Source organism: Balaenoptera physalus, assembly GCF_965194825.1.
Source record: "Balaenoptera physalus genome assembly, chromosome: 6".
Classification (NCBI taxonomy): domain Eukaryota; kingdom Metazoa; phylum Chordata; class Mammalia; order Artiodactyla; family Balaenopteridae; genus Balaenoptera; species Balaenoptera physalus.
Window position 1 is genome coordinate 118,579,466 of NC_138885.1, and position 27,451 is coordinate 118,606,916.

Below are 27,451 nucleotides of genomic sequence, written 5' to 3' on the forward strand. Positions count from 1 at the left end.
TTCCCCATCCATGTTCATGGACCCCCCGCAATCTCTCCCTGGGACCTTCCTGCCAAGGGAGGAAGTGCAAGCTGCATCCCATGACTCTCTATGGCCCTTCTGCCTACCTAGACTCATCCATGCCACCACCATGGACCCCCTCCCATGGCTCATGGGCCGGGACCCTAGAGTGAGATGACTTTAAGGGGATGCCAAAAACTTACTCATCCAGATAAGTAATACGTGCTTCCCTGGTGGCACAGTGGTTGAGAATCTGCCTGCCAATGCAGGGGACACGGGTTCGAGCCCTGGTCTGGGAAGATCCCGCATGCCGCGGAGCGACTAGGCCCGTGAGCCACAATTGCTGAGCCTGCGCGTCTGCAGCCTGTGCTCCACAACAAGAGAGGCCGCGATAGTGAGAGGCCCACGCACCGCGATGAAGAGTGTTTATTTTGACAAAATTCAACACCCATTTATGATAAAAACTCTCCAGAAAGTGGGCATAGAGGGAACCTACCTCAACATAATAAAGGCCATATATGACAAACCCACAGCAAACATCATTCTCAATGGTGAAAAACTGAAAGCATTTCCTCTAAGATCAGGAATGAGACAAGGATGTCCACTCTCACCACTATTATTCAACATAGTTCTGGAAGTCCTAGCCACGGCAATCAGAGAAGAAAAAGAAATAAAAGGAATACAAATTGGAAAAGAAGAAGTAAAACTGTCACTGTTTGCGGAAGACATGATGCTATACATAGAGAATCCTAAAACTGCCACCAGAAAACTGCTAGAGCTAATTAATGAATATGGTAACGCTGCAGGATACAAAATGAATGCACAGAAATCTCTTGCATTCCTATACACTAATGATGAAAAATCTGAAAGAGAAATTATGGAAACACTCCCATTTACCATTGCAACAAAAAGAATAAAATACCTAGGAATAAACCAAAAAAGAAAAACAAACAAAAAAAAAAACTGGTAAATGAAAACAACATTTAAAATTGTGTTGTCATTAGAGTATACACAAAGTAATTGAAGCTGTAGGTATAGAAGTGATTGCCTTGAGAAGACATGTATAATAAGGAAAGGAAGAAAGGAAGGAAGGAAAGAAGGAAGGAAGGAGGGGAAGAAGGAAAGCAAGAAGGAAGGAAGAGAAGGAAGGGAAGGAAAGAAGAGGTCTTCAAAAATAGGGAGATTTAAGTGGCATTTAAGTAAACCTGCCAAAGGGAGCAGTGGCAATCAAGGGACCTGAGTATTAATTAGGAATGACTGATCACGTGAGTCCCATGAGGGTAGGGATCACATCTGCTTCTCATTTCTGGAGCAGAGCACCTAGCACAGTACCTGGCCAGTAGATGCTCCATTCACAATTGTCCAGTGTTGTCCGTGGGGCAGGAAAGCTACAAATACCATTGGCTGCGGCAACTGGGTGACTGGGGATGTGTGCAAGCTGGATGGCAGGCAGTGAGTAAAGAAATGAATAGGGAACAGAAGTGCCCTTGACCGGTGGGGAGGGCCGCGTTGTGCACCCCTCTGCTCTCGCTGCAGGGAGATGGCTTAGCGACTTCTCCTGGGGAGGTTCCTGGCCTCCATAATCTGCAGGAAGCCCTCTCAGAGTCAGTGGGCGCCCCTTGCCTCCAGGGCCCTGCAGACCCCACAGCGCAGTCCTAATAACCTGACAGTAACACCCAGCCAAGCCCAGTCAATATACACCACCAGAGTCTGTACAATGACCTTTAACATCCAGGATGGACCAGACTTTCAAGACTGAGTTGTCAACAGTGAGACACCAGTGGTTGTGGATTTCCATGCACAGTGATGTGGTCCCTGCAAGATCCTGGGGCCAAGGTTAGAGAAGGTGGTGGCCAAGCAGCATGGAAAGGTGGTGATGGCCAAGGCGGATATTGATGACCACACAGACCTCGCCATAGAGTATGAGGTATCAGCTGTGCCCACCGTGCTGGCCATCAAGAATGGGGATGTGGTGGACAAGTTTGTGGGCATCAAGGATGAGGACCAGCTGGAGGCCTTCCTGAAGAAGCTGATTGTCTGACAAGCAGGGAAGCGTCCTGACTGCCCCTGCCCACCTGGGCCCCGTGGTCCCGGGGGACCCAGATAGAACTCATAGCCCTTCTGTGCCGGCCCTTCCTACCTCCTTCCTCTGCCTGGCCCCTGTGGGTCCGTGCTTTGGAGACCAGGCCTCCAAACACAGGAGCCTCAAGTGCTCCCAACCTGGCTGACCGCCAGGGTGGCCGCCCAAGGAGCGGTGCCGCCACCGAGCTGGGACAGCCGTCTCCTCACCCACTCTCTGCTCCTTCTAGGGCTTGTTGCCGTGCTCCCAGGATGCTGGGACAGAGTTCCGGGGCCAGCCTGCAGTAACAGCTTGGTCTCCCTGCTCCCTTCTGATCTGAACCCCGGTGCCTGGCTCATCTGCCTCCTGCTTTTTTCTTTCCTGCTGCTGTTTTGTAAAAAAAAAAAACAAAAAAAAAAAACAGAAGAAGCAAAAAAGAAACCCAGGGCTTCCCTGGTGGCGCAGTGGTTGAGAATCTGCCTGCTAATGCAGGGGACACGGGTTTGAGCCCTGGTCTGGGAAGATCCCACATGCCGCGGAGCAACTGGGCCCGTGAGCCACAATTACTGAGCCTGCGCGTCTGGAGCCTGTGCTCCGCAACAAGAGAGGCCGCGATAGTGAGAGGCCCGCGCACCGCGATGAAGAGTGGCCCCCGCTTGCCGCAACTAGAGAAAGCCCTCGCACAGAAACGAAGACCCAGCACAGCCATAAATAAATTAATTAATTAATTACAAAACAAAAACAACCCATAGAATACAGTACCAACAGCAGACCCTAATACAATCCACGGTCGTTGGTGATAACGATGTGTCAATGTAGGTCCATTTATTGTAACAAATGTACCACTCTGGTGTGGGATGTTGATGATGGGGAAGGCTGTGCATGTGTGAGGGCAGGGGGAGTATATGAGAAGTCGCTGTACTTTCTACTCATTTTGCTAATGTTTTGTTATTTGTAATTTCTTCTTCTAAAAAAAAGAGGATATTAAAAAAAAAAAAAGAAATGAGTTATCAAGCCATGAAAAGACACGAAGGAACCTTAAGTGCATATTGCTAAATAAAAGAAGCCAATCTGAAAAGGCTGCATACTGAATGACTCCAACGATATGACATTCTGGGAAAGAAAGTAAAGAGATGTGATAGTCAGGGGTCAAGGGTCAAGGCGGGGTGAGGAAGGGATGATTAGGTGAAACACAGGAGATATTTAAGGCAGTGAAACTATTCTGTAGGATACCGTATTGATGGACACATGACATTATTTGTCAAAACCTACGGAACTGTATAACACAAAGAGCGAATCCTAATGCAAACTATGGACTTTAGTTAGTAATGGTATATGAATATTGGTTCATCAATTGTACTAAATTGTAACTGCACTAAGGCAAGAGAACTAAGAGAGAACTAAGAACCGCACTAAGGAGAAACTGTGAGTGGGAAAAGGAGAGGATATATGGAAACTCTCTGTACTATCTGCTCAATTTTCTTTTTTTAAATTTTATTTTACTTTATTTCTTTATTTCTTTATTTTTGGCTGTGTTGGGTCTTCGTTGCTGCACGCGGGCTTTCTCTAGTTGTGGTGAGCGGGGCCACTCTTTGTTATGGTGCACAGGCTTCTCATTGTGGTGGCTTCTCTTGTTGTGGAGCACAGGCTCTAGGCGCACAGGCTTCAGTAGTTGTGGCACGCGGGCTCAGTAGTTGTGGCTCACGGGCTCTAGAGCGCAAGCTCAGTAGTTGTGGCACATGGGCTTAGTTGCTCTGTGGCATGTGGGATCTTCCCAGACCAGGGATCAAACCCGTGTCCCCTGCATTGGCAGGAGGATTGTTAACCACTGCACCACCAGGGAAGCCCTATCTGCTCAATTTTCTGTAAACCTAAAACTGCTTTAAAAAATTGTTTATTAATTTTGTAAAAAGTGCAACCCATGGCTTGACCAGTTCTGTATATACCACTTTCTTAGGCAGTAAATTATCTTTGCAGAGCGCCTTTGGGCAACAAGCAATGATGCAGCATAGCCCACATAGACAGAAGGGTTTTGAAGACAACAAGCCTTCAAACTCATCCCCCCACTAGAGTGTGAGCAGGAATGACAGAAGGGGGAACAGAATGTGGTGTGTGGAACCCTGGGTCCCCCTTTTAGCTACAATCAAGGAGTCACTGAGCACATGAAGGCAGCCTCGCAGGGGTAGCACCGCTCTAAGAAACAAGCGACACTTCTGACTTGTTTTACCCAAATAACTTAAACAAGCAAATAATAACCAAGTGATTCATCCTACATGATCTTCAGTTTTCCCATTGATACAACTGACAGTATTATGCATTATAGATGCTGCTGTGTTGTTTTCAAGCCTTCCTTGAAAGGCTTCACAAAAACGTCAAAACATCCTCGCATATGATACTGATGATAAGGAAGTGGATATGTGTGATCACATATGAGATATCTTATTAAGGGAAGTGTGGGAGGGTTCTTCTTTAGAATATTTTCAAAAAGCTCTTCTAAACACTAGATATATTTTTTATTACTTTTACTGCTGTTATTCTCCTACTTGTTACCTGAAGTTTTGTCTAAGGACCGCAGGGGTTTTCTTAACCTTACAAGTAAGTTTCTGTTGAGTAGAACCTCGTCATGCTACTTGTTGCTATTGATAGAGTTTGTTAAGCCAACAGTGAAAGCAATCTGTCCTCTCAATGCATGGTAGCACTTCAATAGTGGAGATTCTGGAATGAATTTTAAAATCAGAGATGAGAAGCATTTCCCCCACCCACCTGGGATTGGAAAGAGAAAATTCAGTAAGACAAAACAGGATGCAGAGCTTAAGAAGTGGGTTAGAGCCCACGAAGTTCTAAGAATCACAACTGTTGAAGAAATATTAAGCAGACCAGAAAATTAGTGAAATGAGTCCAGGTTGAGTGAGACTGAATGCTTTCCCCAAGTCCCACATGGTAACAGCCTTTTTTCTTCTGTAGGGGGAGAAAGAATTGGGAAGAGATTTCAGATTTCTAGAGATTCCCTTGAATAGTTCCTACTGGACTGCTCACTGGGACAATATTCTTCTTCCTCCCCAAGGTGGCCATATGCAGCAGCAGTTCACCCCATCCATTCACTCTCATCACTTAGAATGGAGTTGTCCCCATGCAAACATCGAGCAATGGCACCGTGAGAATTGATAGGCTCATGAAAGCAAGGCTGATGGGAGCCCTGGGGTGCACCCCCAAACTAAAAGGACTCAGGTTGCAAGACCTGTCACTTAACAGTCACAGCAGGATATATTTTTTGGTAATTGAAGCCTAATTTGGATTGTGTTTTTGGAAAACGATAACATTAGTTTTCTAAAAACTAGAAAATTTGTTAGGGGGGAGTGGTGGCTCTCTCCAACTCCACTTTGAAGCTAAAATGGCAAACTGTTTGGAATACAAACTTTTCCTTCCCGTGGATTTATGTAGTAGATGTTTCAAAATGACTGGCAAATACATAGAATTCATACAAAGTTAGAGGCAAAAGGGTGCTCCAGAACCCTCTGGTTGAATCTCTTCACTCTATAGTTGAGGAGAATGAGGTCCAGAGAGGCTAAGTGTTATGCCCAAGGGCACACAGCTGGCTCACAAGACGAGACTTGAATCCGGATTGCCTATGTACTGGCCAATGCTCTTCCCTCTCTACTGTGCTCTACTTCCCAGCACCACAAGAGGACACCTACTGTGTCTTGCAGAATCTAGACTATTTTTTGAAAGCTTGGAACTAAACTTGTGACTAATTAGAATACAGTGTTCCACCACCTTTAAGTCACCAGCTAAAATCCACTGCTCCCCGTCGCAGCACGCCCGAGGCCTTCTGGGTAACCAAAGAAAGATTATTGTCTCAACTCAGTTCTCTGTGTCTAGGTACCCACAAAATGGAAATCACTTTACTTGGGGAAGAGCAAGAGGACAAGATGAGATGAAAAGGAAGCATGTTTAAAATGGATAAAAGGAGGCACTTTTTCCCCACTACACACAATTGAACTGGGGAACTCACTGCAGCAGGATATTAAGATCAATGGTGAAGATTTGTGTTTTAAAAGATTAGACATTTCACATGCATATCATCAACAGCGACACTCAATGGGATGAAAGTAAGATGGATGAAAGTTCTCAAGCTTCAGTGCATAAGTTGATCACCAACTGGGTCAGGTGAAAAGAAAAAAAGTTGTCTACTGGATTAAAATTTCACAGAAAGGCAGATCTGGGGGGTTCCAGTCATTGCTGCTGTGTAACAAACCACTCCAAAGTAGTGGTGTGAACCAACAGGCATTTTATTATGCACATGGATACGGTGGATCAGGAATTTGGAGAGGGCACAGCAGGGATGGCTTGTCTCTGATTCATGATATCTGGGGCCTCAGTTGGGAAGACTTGAACAACTAGGAATGACTTGAGGTTGGGGGCTGGAATCATCTGGAAGCTTCTTTACCTAACCTGGGATGACTTGAAGGCTCACTCAGCTGGGACTGTCAAGTGGAGCATCTATATGTAGGTGTCAAGAGGGAGTGTCCCAAGAAAAAGCACTTCCAAAAAACAAGTGTCCCAAGAGACCCAGGTAGAAACTACACGGCCTTTTATGACCTATCCATGGAAGTTTTAGAGCATCACTTCCAACACAGTCCATGGGTCAAAACCGTCACAAGCCCACTGAGATTCAAGAGGAGGAGACTTAGGACCGCCTACATCCCTCCCCTATGGGGAATGGCAAGATCACATTGCAGAAAAACCTGTGGGATGGGAGAGGTTTTCGCAGCCATCTTTGGAAAATGCAATCCCCCAGGGAAGTGGTGGGTGATGTGAGGTTACAAGAACACACAATCTAGTGGAAAAAACTGACATATGAACAGAGAATCACAGTACAATAAAATAAATTTCAAGGTAGTTATTTCCCCCTCTTTTACAAGAATTCTTTTTTTTTCCCTTTGATAAGAGTCATCACATTAAAATTTTTTCATTCATTGTCTGTCTTCTACTAGATTGGAATCTCCATGCATTTAGTTTCCTACTGTAACCCCTGTGCCTAAAACACTACCAAGCCCCAAATAGGCACTCAATAAATATTTGCTGAAAGAGTACATGAGTAAAGTGCTGTAATAGAGAAGTAGTGGGAGGGCTGTGGGAGTACAGGCAATAACAAAGCACTCAGCTTGACAGAAATGACATTTGAGTGGGTCTTGAATGCTCTTGAAGGATAAACAACAATTTTTCTGGTGGAAAAAAAAGGGCATAAATTTTTCTCCTTAAATCTCCTCCAGAGACTTCATTAGCCAAGTTTAAGTGGGCAGATCTCATCCTAAGTGTACAGACTGCAAGTAGTAGTTACAATGTTCTTGGTTGCAAGTGAAAGAAAACAGGGACTCAAATGTATTAAAAAATAAGCAGCGTATCGTATCACATAACAACAAGTCTGGAGGCCAACAGTTCAGGCAGCCTCAATGCCATCCTTCTTCACTGGGTCAACTTAGCTCCTTTGTGGTTGCAAGATGGTGCCCACAGTGGTAGGCATCACAGGCAGACAAAACAATACCCAGCAGGGGAGAGGACTGCTTCTCCTTTGGAGTAAGAGCTTTCCCATAAGCCCCTGACAGACTTACCTCACACTGGCCCCCACACCACGCCTTATTGGCTAGAACTGTGTCCCATGCATGTATGTAACCTAAACGCTGATAAGAAGAAGGGGAGAAACACGAGCAGTTAGACTAATCACGTGTTACTCCTTGGGGCTTGACCTGAAGCTCCTGCCTCTCCTGAAGCACAGGGCTATGCAGAAAAGGGTGGATTCCCCCACAAAACAGAACAAAACAAATAACGGGGGTTTTGTTAGGAAGGAAAAAGGGGAGATGACTCCTCGGCACATAATCAACAGTGTTTGCAACATTAGGCTTGGGGAAGGTTAATGTTCTGTTTTCTTTGTGGATGACTATTACCTAACAATTTTATTTATTCTTTTTCATGCTTTTTGCTCCTTTCCTTTCTCCTCTGCACTAGTAGTCAGTTGAATACATCAAGCGCTGTATCAATAGGAAAGAGTGTCATGTGTACAGTGTACATACGAATCTAATTAATCAAAAATATGTTGATTAGACGTGAGTGCACTTTCAGGTAAAAACCTTGATTCACATGCTTCTGATAGCATAGCCATGCCCAGCTGTTCACCACTTGAATCGTGCTCTTTCATGGCCTTGTGCCCGTTACTTGTGCTGATTCCTCTGTCTAGGAAGTCCTTCTCAGTTTCCTTACCTATAGTGGATACTAGTGATTGCCTCTCCAGCGTCCATTCTATCCTTCTAGTAATTTGCTTGAAGAGATGGCGAACTGCCAAACTACTTTTTTCAGACTCCCTTGCAGCTAGGGTCTTGATCTGAAATAAGTTCAGTCAATCAGGTGCACTTGTGTAAGATTTGGAGGCAGATGCAAGGAGAAGGCATCATTCTGTTGCTGTTGCTGTTGGCCAGCAAGGTTTGAGCAATAATGTTAAGAGGCATTTAATGCTGTTGGACTCCATGTCCTGTTTCAGTGTCTAGTCACCAGTTTCATGGGTGTGAAGCGCCCTTGCTGCAGCACCATCCCAACTTCTGGAACATAGCTACTGTGGTAGGCCCATGAACTCAATAGCCCAGCGGTACCCCCCTGACTTCTGCCCCTCCAGCTCATCAATTTTGTAAGCCTCTGTTTGATTCTCAGTATTAAATATTTCTCTGTTTGAAACACCTAGAGTGGTTTCTTCCTGTACTAAACCCTGACTCATAGATCACCTAATTCATATTCAGCCTTCCAGGCACAGCCTGGGTCTTCCCTGAGCCACCAGGTTGGGCCAGGTGCTTCCTCTGTGCTCCCACCACGTCCTGCCTGGTAAGCCCATGCCTCTTTATCTTTGCACCCCTGGCACCAGTGTTTGGCTCACAGCATGTGCAGCATCAATATTTACCGAACTGAAGCTCCCTCTGCCAAGATACCAGACAGGTCCTGAAATCTAGTCTAAAGGGTGCCCCACCTCATGCCTGGTCGGCAAAGCCCAAAGAACAAGTGGCTCTAGACTTATACTGGATTCTAGATGAATCCAGAGCCCTCAGCTTTTCCGTACTTTAGTCCCCCACACAAGAGGCCACACCAGAATTGAAAATTTGACCTGATCCCCAGGAAAAGGATGATAAGGAACAAGGGAAGTTGCTTATCTCAAGAGTTACCATCTGGTGGTTTTCAGGACCCTCTACTGCTGGGCCTACAACGAGGCCTGCAATCAATGGCAGCATAGCCTTTGGAGCGAGGAAAACCCAAGTTGGAAGGTGTGTGCCGTTGTGTAGCAAGTTACTTTCTGAACCTCAGATTCTTAATCTATAAAATGGGGTTGATAATATCAACCTCACAGGATTCTTGGGAGTAAAAGAGATTATATATGTAAAATGCTTAGCACAGTGCATGCACATTGGAAATGCCCAATACCCATCAGTTACTGTTACGGCCACCATTGTTGTTGACTGTGCCATCACTGTACCACAATTCTGTTACATATTTTTTACTTCATATACATGTACTTTCCTTCAGCCCAAACAGACTCACATGCAGTTAGACTAGAACGTACTTCTCTATACTTTCTTCCGAGGTGTTCCATTTTACATCATGATGTGATTAACCCTTTTCTGCAGAAGATCCAGCTAGGCCCAAGTTTGGGGCTGTGCTGAGGAAATAACAAAACCATCTATGTCAGTGGCTCTCGACCCTAGCTGAAAATCAGGATCACCTGGAGAGCTAAAAACAAAACGGCAACAAAAAGAAACAAATAAAACGAAACCAAGAAACAATGTCTGGGTCCGTCAGCCAGAGATTCTGATTCAGTAGGGCCCAAGCATCAGTAGATCTTAAGGCTCCCCAGGTGATTGTAATGTGCAGCTGAGAGCCATTGCTGAGGGTGGGAAAGATTAGCGCTTCCATCGCCTCTGGGAAAGAAGAAAGAAGCTCTTACTTTTCTATAATCGCCACCACAGTGGAGGAGGGGAGAGGACTAAAGATTACAGTTGAATGATTCCACTTATAATGTGAACAAGGCATTCTTATTATGAACCTGGATAAATGACTCATCATGTTAATCCTCTGATTAGTGTCTGCGTTTCTCATCTAGAGGTGTCTGATCTGACGAGAAGAGGAGTTATCAGAAATGCTCTAGGACATGGAAAAAGCTAGTCTGGAAATACCTGTGAGGGATTTCAAGTTGGCTTGTGGGTGTCTGTCCTGTGCCAGCCCTGTGCACACTCGCACACTTGCGGGCTGGTTGCTGATGTCAGGTGTACGCACTTTGATCCAGGGCAAGTGAAATGATCCCTGCTTTGGCATAAAATCTAGCTAATATCTAAATGCTAGAGATAGCTGGTGACAGCTGGGAGTGTGCTCAGACATAAAGTACAGGCATACCTCATTTGATTGCGCTTTGCAGACTTTGCTTTTTCACAAATTGAAGGTTTGTGACAACCCTGAGTTGTCAGATGATGGTTAGCATTTTTGAGAAATAAAGTATTTTTAAATTAAAATATGTACTTTTTTTAAAGACAGAATGCTCTTGCACACTTAATAGACTGAAGAATAGTGTAAACATAAGTTTTATAGACATTACTGGAAAACCAAAAAATCCATGTGACTCACTTTATTGTGATATTTCCTTTATTGCAGTGGTCTGGAAGCAAACCCACAATATCTCTGAGGTATGCCTGTACATCTAAAAAATGTAACTTCTTCCCCATTATTAAAGTGATACACAAAAGAAAATAGAGTGGGAAAACAGAAAAATAGCATGAACCCAGTAGAAACTAATAACAGACTTAAATAGAGTTATGAGGTGCTAGACATGGTTTTAAGCTCTTCACCATATAAATTCATTTACCCCTCACTACAACTCTATGAGGGGTAACTCCACTTTACAGATGAGGAAAGAGGACCTGGAGCTGTCGTGTGACTTGTCCAAAGTGGCAGCTAGTAAAGGAAGAGCCAAGGTTTGGACTCATGCTGCATTTAACAGGGTAGGGTCAACCTCAGAGATATATATAGCTCATAAGGTAAGCTTTATCCAAGGATTCAGTGCCACTTGCTAAAGTTTAAAAAGTTAATCTCAGTTGCCATTTATTCATCCATTTATTTCACAAATATTTACCAAAGGCATCTATGGGCAGCACACTGTTCCAGGCTTGATTATCAAGATACTGAAGAGTATACAGAGGCTACCTGTCCAGTCATTCCTATAGCATTGAACTCTCAAGTGTCTCAATATGTATAATCAATACAAGTATAGTAAGATTAGAAATGCAATAACTATTCTCTGATTACAAAATCCAAAACCAATACTTCAAAACTTTCAAAATGTCACAGTCTTACTGGATGGAATGTTTGGCATGATCCTCCGTATTTTCATCAATTAATAAGTACACCTTGGACAATAATTTAAGTTGAACCTCATGAATTCCACTTTGTAGCAACACGTTTAATATAACAGTAGTGTCTTCAAGTCAGAAATTTGGTGTTTTTGGATGGATGGATGGATGGCTGGCTAGATGGAAGGATAGATGAGTGAATTAATAGCTAAGAATGCCTGGCAATGTTCTAGTTGCTTAAAAATTGCATCTTTAAAAATAATTCAGTGTTTTCCAGTTTGTTAAACAATAACTATGACTCAGAAGAAAATTGTGATTTCTGTCCTTTCCATGGACTAAACATGCAACTTCAAGGAAGCCATTATGATGCCAGTTCCATCTGATTGTTGTGAGGATCAAATGAGCTAACTGAAATGAATTATGTAGCACCCTGCCTAATACATGTTAAACAGCATATTTTAAACTGCCTTTAAAGTGAAATACTATGTGCAGAAAAGCAAAAATTCAAATGATACAAAAAGCTATACAATGCAAAATACGTTTCTTTTGGCCAAGTTTTCCCGCTATTATTACTACTATTATTAGAGATCTCCAAGCAAAAATAACATCTCCCTGTTGATTAAGAAGGGAGAGGTTTACAGACTAGGAGATAACATCCTTTGAGTCAGAACCAAGTGAAATAACACATGTATTCTGGTTCAATTCCAGCATGAGTGATTAACATTCTCCAACTTCAAATAATTTTTATTATTAGCCAACACTTGTCCATCCCCAATAATACACATGTTGCATACAGGCCACAGAATGAGGCAGCCTCTCTTGGCATGTTCACAATCTGTGCATACTTTCCACTGAGGGTTTCCCTTTCTTTTTGATTGCTATTCCATAGCTTTTCAACTCCCACTACTTTCAACCCTGGGATGTTTGCCGACACTGAGTGCCAAGTAGTTCCCAAAAAACCAAAAAAATATAAGCACCTGTAGAATCCCAGGGAAGGAAAGAGGTAAAGTACATTTTAAACATATTTATTAACGGTTTTAATGTTTGTGAAGAGATTTATATTTATTTCTTTTAACTTTGAGGCTGGGATTAATACACGTATTCCTCATTATTTCTCACAAAGTCTTGTTGATAAGCAGGAGGAAGAGGGCTATTCTGCAATTTTGTCTCCCAGTCTGTGTAAGTGGGATCCAGGACACAAGAACGACTCAGCCCTAAAGTGCAGTCCTGAGTCCCTCAAGAACTCAGGCCCTCCTGCCTTTTTGCCGCCTTCTTCCAGTAGAAGGAAGGGGTGGGGGGAGCGGGAAACAATTCAAACCCTCTTTGTAAGGGGCGGGGCCGGGGCGGAGCCTCCCGGCGGGCATTAGAAGCAGGTGACCCAGGCTGGGCGGGAGAGGCCAGTCAGCCCGAGGCCGTGACTCCACTGCGGCCAGCGCCGCCGCCGCCGCCGCCGCGCGCAGTTCAATACCCGCCGGAGGTGGGCCAAAGGGTGCTAGAGCGCGGGGGAGGAGCGGAGCCCGGCGCGTCCCGGGAGAACCGCCACCGCCCCCAGGAGTCCGCTGGAGCGCGGATCCCCCTGCAGGGGAGGAGAAGAGCGGCGGGCGGGACGCGGCGGCGGGCGCGCACCATGCAGTCCTGTGAATACACACTGGCAGCGATGGGGGAAAATAAGTGTCCCTGGACTTTGGACTAGATTACAGCCAGATATTCCAAAAGCATCGAGACACTGCCCTCTGCGGCCTCTGAAAACAAATGAGACCCATAACACCCTTGCATAAGCTTTTAAAACATGGATCAGTGTAGCAAAAGGAAAGCTGTTTCCCCCCCGCCTCACCTCAATATATTTTTCTCTTCCTCCTCTTCTGAGAAAGCCTATATAGTGATGAGCACACACTTTACTGTTAGAGAATTCTGTTTGCTTTTCTAATCTGTTGAACCATTCCCTCATTTATATATTAAAGTCTATGTATTGATGAATACACACGTACACACACCACGCATACATACTTTACTGTTAAAAATTCTGTTTGCTTTCCTAATCTATTTAACCATTCATTCAAGAAGAGTGTGAGGCCATTACTGGGGAAGGGGGTGACAGTGCATTGGCCAGCAGAATACCAGTGACCAGGACTGAGTGGGGACTAAATTTAAGAAGCTAAAATGGCAAAAACAATTAAAATTAGAGGATGTCTCCCTAGAAAAACAGCAAGTGTAGGGATTTGCGCTTCATTTATACCAAAGTTGGAAAAGTCAGATTTAAGCCCAGGTCAGTTTTTACATTATGGATATTAAGTAAACAAGTGTATAGTTTCCATAGTGTATTTAAGCACTTTGCTGGTGGAAAGAAGCCTGGTGTTATAGTTTTCATGGACTTTCAGAAGCTATTCACGTTTATAAAAATGCACTGCTCTTACACACTCATCCTCTGAATCAAAATTTCAGTATATTCGACAAAACCTTGTACACCGAGCTACAGAACTTTTTGCACATCTAATTCCTCTACTTGTTCAGAAGCTTCTTAGAACCTTGAAATAGATCCCCTGCCTGAGGGCCAGTTCCTCTCTTGTTTTTCAAATGAGGAACTTTTCTGATCACCTTGACCTCTTCCCTCAGTTAACATTTCTTCCCAGAAAGTACAAAGATTATTCTGCTGCCTTAGGTCATTGTGCCTAATTTGGGTTTTTCCTCTTCCTTTTTTTTTTTTTTTTTGTGGAGGAGTGTAAAGATGATGCAGAATGTATCTAAAAGTTGTGGGATGATGTGGTTGAAGTGATTTAATTCTTCCTGTTAAAACAACTATTTTTCATTTTGGCAACATACCAAACCTAAAAAGAACAACCAATTTACTTTAAAAAAAAAAAAAAAAGACAGTTAAGACAAAGGATACTAAGCCAAGGAAAGGCAATACAGGTAATGCATTTGGAGGTCTAGGTCCAGGCCAACTCTCAGAGCTGCCTCTGTTTTCAGCCTCTGTTCTCACCGCTGCTCTCCCCCTCCCTTCCCTCAAAGATGAAGCCCACCTGCTTCCCTCAAGTCTTACCTCAGCCACCCCTCCCGCTACCCAGGGCAGAGAAGCCCATCTATTTATGGTCGCCCCCTATTTCCATCTCATATGCTGTTTTCTTCTGATTTTTATTTTTATTAGGCAAACAATCCACACTCATGAAAACAATTATAAACTGGAAGGTTGTGGGGTGATTTAGCAGCTTCTTCACAGCCAGCTCTGTGATTTTAGTGAGGATTTAAGGCCCAGTTTAGTTTCACATGTACAGCTTTTGGGCTGTCCCTTTCATGGTTCAATTGTAAGCAACGTCTCCCATCACAGATTAGGGGGTAAAGATTTAGAAGGAACTAATATGTGACCTCTCAGTAAATCAGTTGATAAGACTTAGGAAGTCATTTTAATTTATATTATTAACCTCACACTTTGAAGTTGTCTAAATTGGCTGAAAATAAGTATTCTTGGTGCCTTATTGGTTTATCCTTGCAAACCTTTGTCATGTTTTCTCGTAGTCATTTCCAGTGATAAGCCTGTGTGTGTATTGTGTGTAATTGTGAGCAATGTACAAGCTTAAATAACGTGCTGACACCACTGTTTCCAAGTTGGTATTCATTAGGCCGTTTCCTCCTGGGCTAGGGCTGCACTAATCCCGACACCGGCTGCCAGGAGAAAACCTCATGGAGCCCACACCGCACCTTAATAACAGCATCCGTGACCTGCAGTCTCAAGTACAGAATGGGAACCCCAGAGCTAGGAAATGTAGTTGTATATTTTAATGAACTGCTACCCCTGCTAAAGAGGCTTCTTTCACTTTTGTGCTCTACAGAAAGACCAAGGGGGGTAGGAGGGACAAAGCCTTGAATAACTGCTTTCTAACACCGAATGTGGCCAACAGGACAGAGAACATCACAAATCTAGGCAGGTGTGAGGTACAGTGGCTGAGGATTTCCTGCTCCCCCTGCATGCCCTCTCTTGCCTCCAAAGTCCGATCAAGGGATCCTGGGAAAGAAATACGCCTGGGTCGAGGAGGGTGGTTTTGAAAGAAAAAGCTACCAAGACATTAAAGCAGGGTGAATGAAGGGTAGGCAGGATGAAAGTAACTAAGTAACCTGGCTCAGAACTCTCAAAAGCTTCTAGCAGCTTGATGACAATTACAGGATTTATTTCAGTCTGTGGTACATCATTTGAAGACAATATTACTTCATGTTGTTACAAACTGTATGTATAGTGTGTATGTGTTGTGGGTGTGTATATAAATAATATATATTATATATATGAGAGATTTAGTGACTTTTGATACGGGTTTGGTGCAGGTGAATTTATTACTGAGCCAAGTGAGGCACATACTGAGTCAGTAGTTCGAGTCCAGGGCATTCAGTACTTTTCCTGATTTCCATGTGTGTATAGTGCCTGTCCCATGCGGTATTGTTAGTGTCATGTCAAATCCAGAACTCACAAAGCAGAGCCAGCGATATTTTATTTGTAGACAATCAACTAGAATCTATAAAATTATTACTGGCAGATGATTATAATTCCGGATCCCTAACACTAGCAAAAGGAAACCCAGAGCATCTTGATAAGAAGTTTTCTGTTTTTGTTTTGTTCCTGGAAGTCAGTAGAATAGCAGTTGTATGTGGTTATATTAGTGCCAAGATACTTAATTTGCTGACCTTATTATTTCAGAAAAAAAAAATTGTATGTATTATACTTGTGGGAAGTTAAAATAATGCTTTGAGATTTTTATCAAATATGGAGAGTAGTTATTTATGAAAAACAAAGAAATGTCTATTTTTGTTTCTTTGTTCCCAATTAATGTAGCTAAATTTTAAAGTGCATTAAAGCAATGGTAAAGCAAATAAGATGCTGTACAAGTAGTTTTCTCATGCTTTCATGGAGAGACACTGTTTTCTAAGAGTATCTGAAGGAGGTATGTGCATTCTAACTTCATGATCAGATTTCTCGGATGTACTTTGAATATAAGTGGCAACGTTTTTATTGATAATAAAATCAAAGAAATTCCAATCACCAGAAGGAGAACTAATGAAAACATGTTTTACCTGAATGAATATACTTCATAGGTTTCTCCTGCTGATCCTGTGATTGTTTCATGATTCACTTGAAGAAATGAAGGAAAATACACATAAGAACAGAGACATTACCTGAGATTGTGTTCTATTTTATCAACCCTCCATCTATACTCTGTACTGAAGCAATTTGGATAGAAGTGCTGCTGTTGTTGTGTGTGTCTGGTTTGCAGTCAGAAACTCCCAAAACTTCATCATTCAGCAGTTAGATCCACAACTTTGTATTAAGGTCTAAATACAAGTCAGGGAACCCAGCTAAGATAAGAGGATATATGGTTCTCCCTCTGTATTTGTGGGTCATTGGTTCCAGTAGTCTCCCTCCCCCCCGTGCCACCCCATACCAAAATCCATGGATGCTCAAGTCCCTTATAGAAAACGGTGCAGTATTTACATATAACCTACGCACAATCCTCCCATCTTCCCCCGCACCCTCCTTTATACTTTAAGTCATGTCTAGATTACTTATAACACCAAATACAAATCCTAAGTAAGTAGTTGTAAATATAATGCAAATGGTTGGTGGTGTGCAGCAAATTCAAGTTTTGCTTTCTGTAACTTTCTGAAATTTTTTTCCCTAAGTATTTTCAGTCCATGGTTGGTTGAATCCACTGATGCAGAACCTGTGGATACGGAGGGCCAACTGTAAATTGATTTAGAGTTGGCACTTCCCTGACAATCTGGACAGATGCTTAGTAAACCTGAGATAATTAATTTAGCATCAAAGTGAGTACTATGAGCATTATTAGATTGGTACATGTTAGGGCATTTGGGAGAACAGAGAATACAGCAGTTGAGCTGGATCCTGGTGCAAGAGCCACTGTGCCTTACCCGTCCAGGTCTCTAGTTGGCACATCTTCCCAATGCTTTCTCATTGTTCATTCCCCCCAGTGGAAAAGGGGGGCACTGTTGGACTTAGGAAGTTGGAGAAATAGGTAATAATGCTTCTTTTAGTGATTTAGTTACAGAGCTCTTACGTGCAACAGAATGAGAGGAAGTAGAATGGTTCTGTGCATAGATTTGGGAGCTAGACTGATTAGGGATTCAACTCCCAGCTCCATCATTCATGGGCTGTTGATCCTGAACAAATTACTTAAGCTCTTAGTACTTCGTTTGTGTACTGCATCTTATACTTTCTCATCTGTGAAAGGGGGATAATGATAGTACTTATATTTTAGGGTTGAGAGGATCTAAAAGATGAAATCAGGTTAAGGTAAGTAAAACAAGGAGGAAGCAGCCATTCAGGCATGGAATGGAAAGGGAATTGAAAGACTAGTTTTCAAATTTGTGTCTGCATAAGAATCATTTGGGCTTCCTATTAGAAATGTAGATTCCCAGGCTTCAGCTCCAGGAATTGAGATGAATTTGGGATCCAAGAATTAGGTCTTTTTGTTCTGTTTTAGTAAACTTTTAGAATGATTTTAGGTTTACAGACAAGTTGCAAAGATATATCCGTTTTGCCCTAATATTAACATATTATCATAGCACATTTGTTAAACTAAGAAGTCAACATTAACGCACTACTGTTAACTCCAGACTTCATTTGGATTTCACCAGATTTTCCACTGATGTTCTTTATCTGTTCTAGGATTCCGCGTTGCATTTAGAGAAGCTTCATTTCTTACAGGGACTTTCAGCCCATGAGAGGCAGGTGGTCTGGAGACCACATCTTGAGAAACACTAGGACATGTCAAGGGCTGAGGAAGGTCAAATTGCCCCATCCTCACCACCATCCTGGTGGTGGGGGTGTTGGATATAGAAATTTGATTTGAAGAGTTGGGATGGAATCCTCTCCCTTAGATGAGAGGGGTTACCTTAAGAAGTGAGGCATCTATTCCTAATGCCAGATGAAATGAGTTTTGGAGTTTGGAAGGTGGGGTTGCTGCCTAGCCTGAGGAGATACATCTAGGGATGTGGGCAGATCAGGGGAGTGAGTGCAGCAAATTGGGAACAACTACTTTGTGGGAACACAGGAGGGCTCAAGTAGTTGATTAAAGGGGATTACAAGGGGCCAGTTAGCCCGTGAGCCATAGAAATCCTGTATTTCCTGGAACCTGGTGATAGTGTTTTAGAAATGGCTCATAGTAGTAACCAACATCAAGCACTGCCACATTGGACACGAGCAGAGAGTCAAAGGGTGAAGCTGAGATGACCTTGTTGAGAGAGGGCAGTGGGAGGTGGACAAAACACTGATGCCCTGCGTTTGGAAGAGTCGGTTCCCACAGTGAGGAGATAAAGGGCCACCATCTGGGGAGCTAGAAGTAAAGGTCAGTAGAATTGAGAACGGTAAGATGAAGGAATAGATGTTGTAAGAAAAAGCTAGCAGAGTAATTTGAGGTCTTGAAGTAGAGATCGACATATTCTTGAGGACCTTAGGTTCTGAGGCTGTCACTGACTTTCTCTAATCACATTCAAATTATTTAGCTGCCCTCACAGCAGTTAAGTAATCACCTAACCTGTTCCTTTTTTTTTTTTTTTTTTTTCTTTAAAGAACATTCACCTCTTTTCATTTGACTCTGGATTTCTCTTAATTTCTATACTACTTCACTTTCCTGGTTCTTTCTGCATGTTAGCGATCCTAAACCATAAACTGGTATTCATAACATTTCTTTCACATGAAGTACATGTTATCTCATCTGCCAAACCCATTTAAAACGGACTAGTGGAAATTGCCTCAGAAGCCAAACAGATTGCACCTGTGTACAAGGGACCAGGTGTCTCTGAAGGGCTCCTAGATCTTTTGTATTCTTGCTGGCACGGTGTCAGGCTGGCCAGGCTGGTGAGTGGCTAACAGTTAAGATTTTAGGTGATCTAATCCTTAACTTGATAGATGCTGGGTGTAATCTACAGATTCTGCATAGAAATTAGCACTTACCCCTGGGAGAGCCCCTACCAGCTGTCAAGTGCTTTACCAAATAGCTCTATACTCAAGAATGCGGCTTCTGGGTGAGGGAACAGTCGTAGTCATTTTACATGTGGTTAGAGAGAAGTCTTGGGTGATGAAAGATTTTAGCTAACCTACACGCTATAGGTAAACATTTCCAAAAACATTGCATAACCTGAATACAGAGTGAATTGTTTTCCAGTAAATACTGGCTTCAGCATTTTTCAAAAATCAAGGAATGGTATATTTTATAGAATGGGAAAACTAAGAAATGAAATTTGACCTGTTGTAAAACTAGGATTTAGTGCTGTTGAATTTCAAGAATGGGCATACAGGGTACATTAGGAGTAAATGTGAAAGCATAGGGTCATGATGGAATCTGATACAGGGTGGAAAAAATTTCTCTTAACCAGAAACACTGGGCCCTAAGAAGTTGTCTTAGGGTCAACCACATGAATTTAACATACAAAAATGGCAATTTAATTTGGTTCAAACATACATTTCAAACTTTTGTCTTTTCCTTGTAAAGAATAAAGTTCAGTTCACGGTATACCAGAGTTAAAATTGCACAGATGTCAGTATTCCAATAGAGAAAAATAATTTTTCTTAAAAAGCGAAAAAATAAAATTTGAGTTCAGGTAGTCAGATATTCTTTTATAGTCTTACTACTTTAGGGAACAAACCCTTCTTCGGTATAAAAATCTGGAAAAACATGCCATAGTTGCCACCCTATTAATAACTAGTTTCCATGCCCCATATTTGTTGGAGAACCTACTTTGTGATGTTTAAATTTTTACCTTAAGTTGCCTCAATTTCCCATTTATTAAAATGGCTGTATTGCCTCTAGAATTAAAGCTGAAGGGGAAAAGCAATTTTTAGCGATTCCCCTTATTCTACCAACTTGTTCTTGAAGCTACAGTCATGCCCAATGTTCCTACCCCCAATTTTTTTTTTTTCAAACCTTCGACCACTCGAGATATGTCAGCATTTCTGCTTAGTAACTGGCATATTACTACGCGGTGCAAACTATTGATATAAACAGTGACTTGTGATCGATTTTTTTTCCCTTCTGTACTAAATCAGATCATTTCTCCTCATCAGCAACTTAACAAGAACAAAGTTAAAGATGTGACCTTAGGAAGGTAACTAAGGTGGAGGAAATACTACGGCAATACTATCAGGACTGATGGAATATTGCTCAAGTGCAGTGGCTAGGGTCTAAAAGAAACTTGAGAGATCTGGTATATTTCCAACTGAATGTTAAGTGAAATAGCATGTTAAAGTCAAATTACGTGGCTTGTTTAAAAGTCACCCTCTTAACAGCAACCACAATTCTACTGCTTCCTGTTCTTCCATTTTCTTTCCTGTTCAATTGCTTGAAACCCTCAAACAACAAGTTCTGATTCTACAGTATTCCTGTAATTCCTTTCTCTGTGGATTTACCTACTTTTATCTTTCAATGTGCATTTCCATCTTGGCACCATAACAAACAATTCAAAAATGCCATCTAATGCATTATGCCACTGAGCACTGTAGCCAGTGATTTTAAGTGGACTAGATTATCTTCAGGTTGAAAAGAGCGTAAGCTGAAGAAATAAATGTCTACATCTTAACTAAAGGCAGGGGTCAAAACAACTTATGAATGGTTAGTTGGAAAATGCTTTAAGGCCCGACTATCAGAGCTGACTGAAAACATTTGAGTTAGGCAGAGTTGTAATGTTATGTGAACAGTGAGAAGTGTTACAAACACAGTAGCCATATATTTTAATTAAAACAGAGTTTATTAGCTTTTCTTTTAATATAAACATGAGGAAGAAAAACCACATAAGTTGTAGCATTCTTTTCAAAATAAAACTGCAATCAGTACTTGAATTTCCAAGCTCCAAACTCCATAAACAATATTTTTTGAGGTGGTAGATTGTAGTATTTTATATACCATAATTTATCATTTATGTCTCTGTCCCTTAAAAATGATGGAACCTGCAGCACTCAGTATAATGTGAAGCCTTGCTATAAAGAGAGAAAGTACTTCTGGCCCAGAAATGCTTTGTTTACAGGCAAAATTCCTAGGATTACATTTGAGAAGGTAGGAGGAGAAAGATTTCACATAGTTGAGAACACTTTTTTTTTTTTTTTTTTTTAATATTTCAAGTTTAGGTGACATCGTTACCAATCTCCAAAAAGACTGATTACTGGACCTCCCTGCCTTTTAAAGCCTGAGGTAAGGGTTCCTAAGGTTTATATGTTTCCTCTTACATAGAACTTGAAGTGAGACACCTACAGCCAGGTTAACACACAGGATAGAAAAGCTGTTTCGTATCACTTACTCTCCTGTCACTACTACTAGGGTCCAGTTCTTTTCAATTTATTACATGTGAATTAACACTGTTGTTCATAATTCCTTCACCAAATCTAGAAAAAAGAAACTTAGGTGATCAAGCAGGTAAGCAGCCCAGCCTTGCAAAGGACTATTTTAAAAAGAGGAGGGGAGGTATCCCCTCAAGTCTTAGTGCAATTTTAAGCTTTGATACTTGTAGAAGTATAAATGCCACAAACTTACGAAACATCATTTGAAAGTTTAATCGAATTTCTTCTAAACTCATTTAGTTTTGTAAATTTTAAACGTTAAGCGTTTATTGTTTTATTTTTTATTTTTTAAAATTTATGTATTTATTTATTTATGGCTGTGTTGGGTCTTCGTTTCTGTGCGAGGGCTTTCTCTAGTTGTGGCAAGCGGGGGCCACTCTTCATCGCGGTGCGCGGGCCTCTCATTATCGCGGCCTCTCTTGTTGCGGAGCACAGGCTCCAGACGCGCAGGCTCAGTAATTGTGGCTCACGGGCCTTCCCAAGCCAGGGCTCCAACCTGTGTCCCCAACAAGAGAGCCTGCGACAGTGAGAGGCCCGCGCACCGCGATGAAGAGTGGCCCCCGCTTGCCACAACTAGAGAAAGCCCTCACACAGAAACGACCCAACACGCCATTAAATAAATTAATTCATTTAAAAAAATAAAAAATAAAAAAATAAAAGCTTAATGTTTAAAATGTACAAAAGTAAATGAGTTTAGAAGAAATTCGATTAAAGTTTCAAGTGATGTTTTGCCAGTCTAGCATTTATACTTCTGCGACACTGTTCTGGAGTATCCAAGCACACTATATTAAAGCTTAAAATTGTTCTAAGACTTTTGGGACACCTTCTATTTCATCACCGGCTTGTTAATTACTGGACCACCATGTTGGCTGGAATTATGAAAATATCCTTTAACACAAGTACATAACAAAGAGGAAAATCATCACAAAATCAGAAGCACCATTATAGTTAACAAGAAATGCAGCACGGACCCAATAGAAGGAAATAACCTACTTTCTCTGTTTATGATCGCAAACATGCTAATATGCTAATAAGTACTGCCTGCAAAGAATTTGGATGACATGTGTTATTCAGCAGCTTTTTGGTTTAAATTGATTGCCAATAATGACTAGCAGCTTCAATGATATAGTAGGGAGGAAGAACCCTGCAAAACCTAACGATGCTACAACAGTCTGTTCCGAAGTTTGGCTTTATGAGTTGTTAGGAGTCCCATGTTTTTTTTTTGTTTTTTTTTTTGTGTTTTTTTTCTTTTTTGTTTTTTTTTGTTTTTTTTCTTTTTTGTTTTTTTTTTGTTTTTTTGTTTTTTTTTCTTTTTTTGTTTTTTTACTTTTTTTTTTTTTTGGAGTCCCATTTTTTGATGGTAATACTGCACTGATTCTAAAGGAATATGCAGCAGTATGGGACAGTGAGGTAAGAAAAACATAGAAGTTATATAGCTAGTGTCTTTAAAGTCTAAAAATTTAAACTATTAATTAAAAAACCTCACATAGCTCACAGCTATCAGATATCTGTGCGTGGATTGGGAGCAGATATCTGTGCGTGGATTGGGAGCTTTTAGCTTTGGAGTGGTTTTTGTAACTCTGTTTACAATAAAAAGGACAGAAGAGTGTGTTACATTGACGAGGTCCCGTTCTTTCCTATGAGCATAATCTTCGCTTGTCCATGAGTCTCTTGAATTCAATGTCTTTCTTTAAGGTGAAAATACTAACTTTGCTGGTTTCTGAGCAGGAGAGGTGATATTTCTCCAGTCTTTGTTTCGAGGGGTTTATGATGTTACAACCCCTCACTTCTCCCTTAAGAGAGGATGGCATTGGAGCGCCGAATACCAATGAAATGATCAGCGCTGAAAGACCTTCTCATAGCAGCTCTACACACGTCTTTGTATTTGTCGTCACACAATCTGGAAATGGCCTAGGAAAGTCAATCAGGTAGAACATAGGTATAATTAGGGGGGAAAAAAATGTTCGGACCTTAAAAAAACAAAAAAAGCATCATTGATAAGCCACACATCTCCATTCGTTTAGATAAGTTCATAGTTACTGCTACTTTGGATAGCTGATATCTACACTAACTGACAGTTCCCTAAGGTAATAACCTTTAAGGGCTATGATTAGATTGCTGGGGCAAGGGGTAACTTGCCCTAATAACTTAGAGTTACTTAAAAATTGGGTTCCTAATGATAGGCTCCTAATAGCAATATCATCTGTTACCTACACACGTGATCCTTAAACGTAATGGACATACACTTGGGCAAAATCAGTGTTTACTCAGCTATTCAACTTCTCTTCAGTTTTCATTAGTTATTACATACTCTAAGAAAATTTTAATCAGGTAGGTATGTGCTGAAGGTAGGAGAGGTCTAATGACAAGCGCTGAAAGGTGCTATTTCACTTGCACATAAATTATGGTAGAAAAACATCTTATTCTAAAGTACCACCAAGGTACCACAGAAAGTATCAATTTTAAATGTGTTCATTTCAGTTGTGAATTTTGCTGTATACCCACCAAAAATCATAAGCCATAAGTATTACGTTGTTCCATGTACGTTACCATTTATATTAAAAACTCATGTACTTTCTACATCCAGTATCTGAATCCACATTATACCTTCCAAGTATAGGTCTCTCAGGTTAGCCACGGATGCTTTGTCTAATAAACTCATGGGACTGAACTGTGATACACACACACACACACACACACACACATACACACACACACACACACACGAACTGCAAGCTGAGTAAAAAACAGTTAAGAGGGAATTCCCTGCTGGCGCAGTGGTTAAGAATCCGCCTGCCAATGCAGGGGACACGGATTTGGGCCCTGGTCCGGGAAGATCCCACATGCCGAGGAGCAACTAAGCCCGTGCGCCACAACTACTGACCCTGCGCTCTAGAGCCCGTGCTCTGCAACAAGGGCAGCCACTGCAATGAGAAGCCTGCGCACCGCAATGAAGAGCAGCCCCCGCCCGCCGCAGCTAGAGAAAGCCCGCGTGCAGCAGCGAAGACCCAATGCAGCCATAAATAAATAAATACATTTATTTATTTATTAAAAATATCAAGACAGTAGAAATAGTCCAAAACATCAATTATTAAAAAAAAAACAGACAGTTAAGAGTGGTAAGTAGATTCTGTAGGTACATCTGATTAGGGATACAATTTTAAGAAATTATTCATGTATGGTTATATGTAAGTGTAGAGGTTCAAATGGAAAACCATTAAGAACAGATTAAATATGATTGAAAGTATTCTGAATTATGGTTACAGAAGAGACAATTTTTTTTTTTATAATGTGGGATCCCTGTATAAACCATAAAAGACACAGGAAATATGATGCCAACGGGTCAATAAGCTCTTCAAACTGTTAACAGCTTTCCATTTTCCTAATCACTGCTTAATATAATTTAGCTACAGGTGTGGCTTCGGTGGCTGACAGAAAACCCCAGTTAGTGATTTCACAGCCTTACCTCTAAGTTCTGTGCTCTTTCTTTGCTAAGAGGAGTGAATAGAACATTCAGGTTGTTGTCATCTGCTAAGGAGCGAAGGTCAAAGTAGTATTTGGCATACACACTGAAAGGAACATTAATATTAAACTGAAGTAGCTCCACGAAGTGCCTTTCCATCTCATTCCTGGGGGAGGAGGAGAAGACAAAACCAACACAGGACAATTTTAGTCAACTGGGCTATCTTCAAAAATACCATTCTGAGCTACTAGGATGGCTCTAAATACTGTTTTGAAACCAATAATGGCTACCCAGCTGGATTAATACCCTAATGTGCAAACAAGGTACAGCTATTTGTGGTCCTTTCTGCGTCCCAGCACTTTGAGTCTGGGACAAGGGGGAAGAGGTCATGGCCCTCTTATGCACTCATGCTGCTGACTCAGGGGCTCATTCTTCAGAGTTCCATTAGTGCAGCTGTACGATTCATGCTCCACACTCACTCACGAGGCCCCGCTCTAGTGATCAGTTGAAAGGAATGATGTATGCTGTTTATTAGCTCTGAAGAACTTGCAGACATTTTCACCGGGCTGATGACAGGAAGGGGCTTACTGAAGTAGAGACGAGCCAACAAAAGGAGTGGGCACATCACCACGGCAACAAATGGATCCATCGAGAGCCACTGCTATTATCTCTGAGGGGGGAAAACTCTTGAGGCAACAAGGATTCATCTCAAGTAAATAAATAAATAAGCTACATTCGATGGGAAAGGGAATCCCCCCACCCCCACCCCCACCCCGTGCATGGGGCTGTGTCAAAGGGCATAATGCAAGTTTCTGTTCACCTTAAAACCTTACTAGGGTGAGTTGTCGTCACCATGACAGGACAGGATGCACTTTTTAAGCTTAGGAAGGCAGTAAGATTATGTCTCAGCTAGACTAAACCCACTTTACGATACGACCTCTGATAGAGCAGTTGTTGCCCCCGGTGTTAGGAGAGCAGCCCAGAATGTTCAGACCTACCGCCCCTTGCCAGGACAGACTGCACACGCCCACAGAGGGCGAATTCAATGAAGTGGGAAAGTAGAGTGCTGGGAGCAGGCTTCTGCTATATGACCATATCCAGCCATTTGCTTGCCAAATGTTTAAGTAAATAAATATAAAGTTAGAGTAAATCTTACCACTTTTCACAGCAATCACTTTAGAGAGTTGATTAGATAAAAATGATAAATACCCAAACAAACATGCAAGTGGCTTATTTTACAATACATTTGGTTTCTTGGTTTTCAAGTGTTAATATTTTATCCATTGGATAAATCAACAAATGCTCCATGTTCTCCTGTATGGAGAGCAGAGTATGAGCAGAAATGAGGTTTCTCATTTGTTGAACTTTAAACCTAACTGAACCTACTTCCAAAATTAATTTCCTGTTCATACGGCCAGAAGTCTATAGAAATGTAAATCAGATAATGTTTTGATAATCAGCTAATCAGGACTTAATTTACTACAGGAATAAATGCACTTCACTATCCCTTTTATATTTTCTCCACTAATACATTTTAATTGTGTGGAAATACAGTACTTCATAGGATTAACATGTCTATTAATAGAGCTTTAATCACTGAAGAAAAGCATTATGCCTACAGAATATGCATCTTCTGTGTTTTTTGCTGTTTGTAAATGGCTAGGTGGCTGAAGAGCCTACCACTTACAGGCGCAGCAAACTGTCTGAACAGCAGCTGCTCAGTTTAACTTACTCTTTTGAAGGGAAATATATATTTAACAAGACACAGAGATGTTAGAAAGTTTTAAGGAAAAGCTGATAGACAGCAATTTTTCAATTCAGACTCAAAATGAGACCATTACAAATAGTAGTCAACAGCAGAGGGATGAAACAAATGTGTATTAAACACTTTGTTGTAATGCTTTCCAACTCCCAAAGATCATAAACAAAAGCAGCCTATTATAAACATAACTCCTGGTGATTCTCCGTTCTACACAGAAAAGCGTTGTTTAGAATTAGTTTCTTCATAGCTGGACAGTGCCGCCAATGCTCCTGGGCTCAATGTCTATGAACACCCACACGTTTCCCTGCATGTTCTCGGATGTTGTACCTGGAACCAGAGCCCCAGTCAGCTCAGCTGCAGATTCTGAGAAAATTTCAGCTGCCATCATGGCAGGGATGGTGTTCACGATTACAAATTTTCCTTCCTTCAAGGGACCAGTTCAAAGACTGATGATAGT

General features: G+C 41.7%; 1 pseudogene across 1 annotated transcript in view; it reads right to left on the reverse strand.

Moving 5' to 3' along the window:
- Positions 1-15,343: 15,343 nt before the first annotated feature.
- Positions 15,344-27,451, reverse strand: part of LOC309662886 (cyclin-Y-like protein 1) — a 41,911-nt pseudogene continuing 29,803 nt past the window's right edge. The window contains exons 9-11 of the transcript in view: positions 25,236-25,398; positions 16,495-16,552; positions 15,344-15,453 (exon numbers count right to left, since the gene is read on the reverse strand). The product of the transcript in view is annotated as a cyclin-Y-like protein 1 (transcript). The remainder of the gene's footprint in view (positions 15,454-16,494; positions 16,553-25,235; positions 25,399-27,451) is intronic.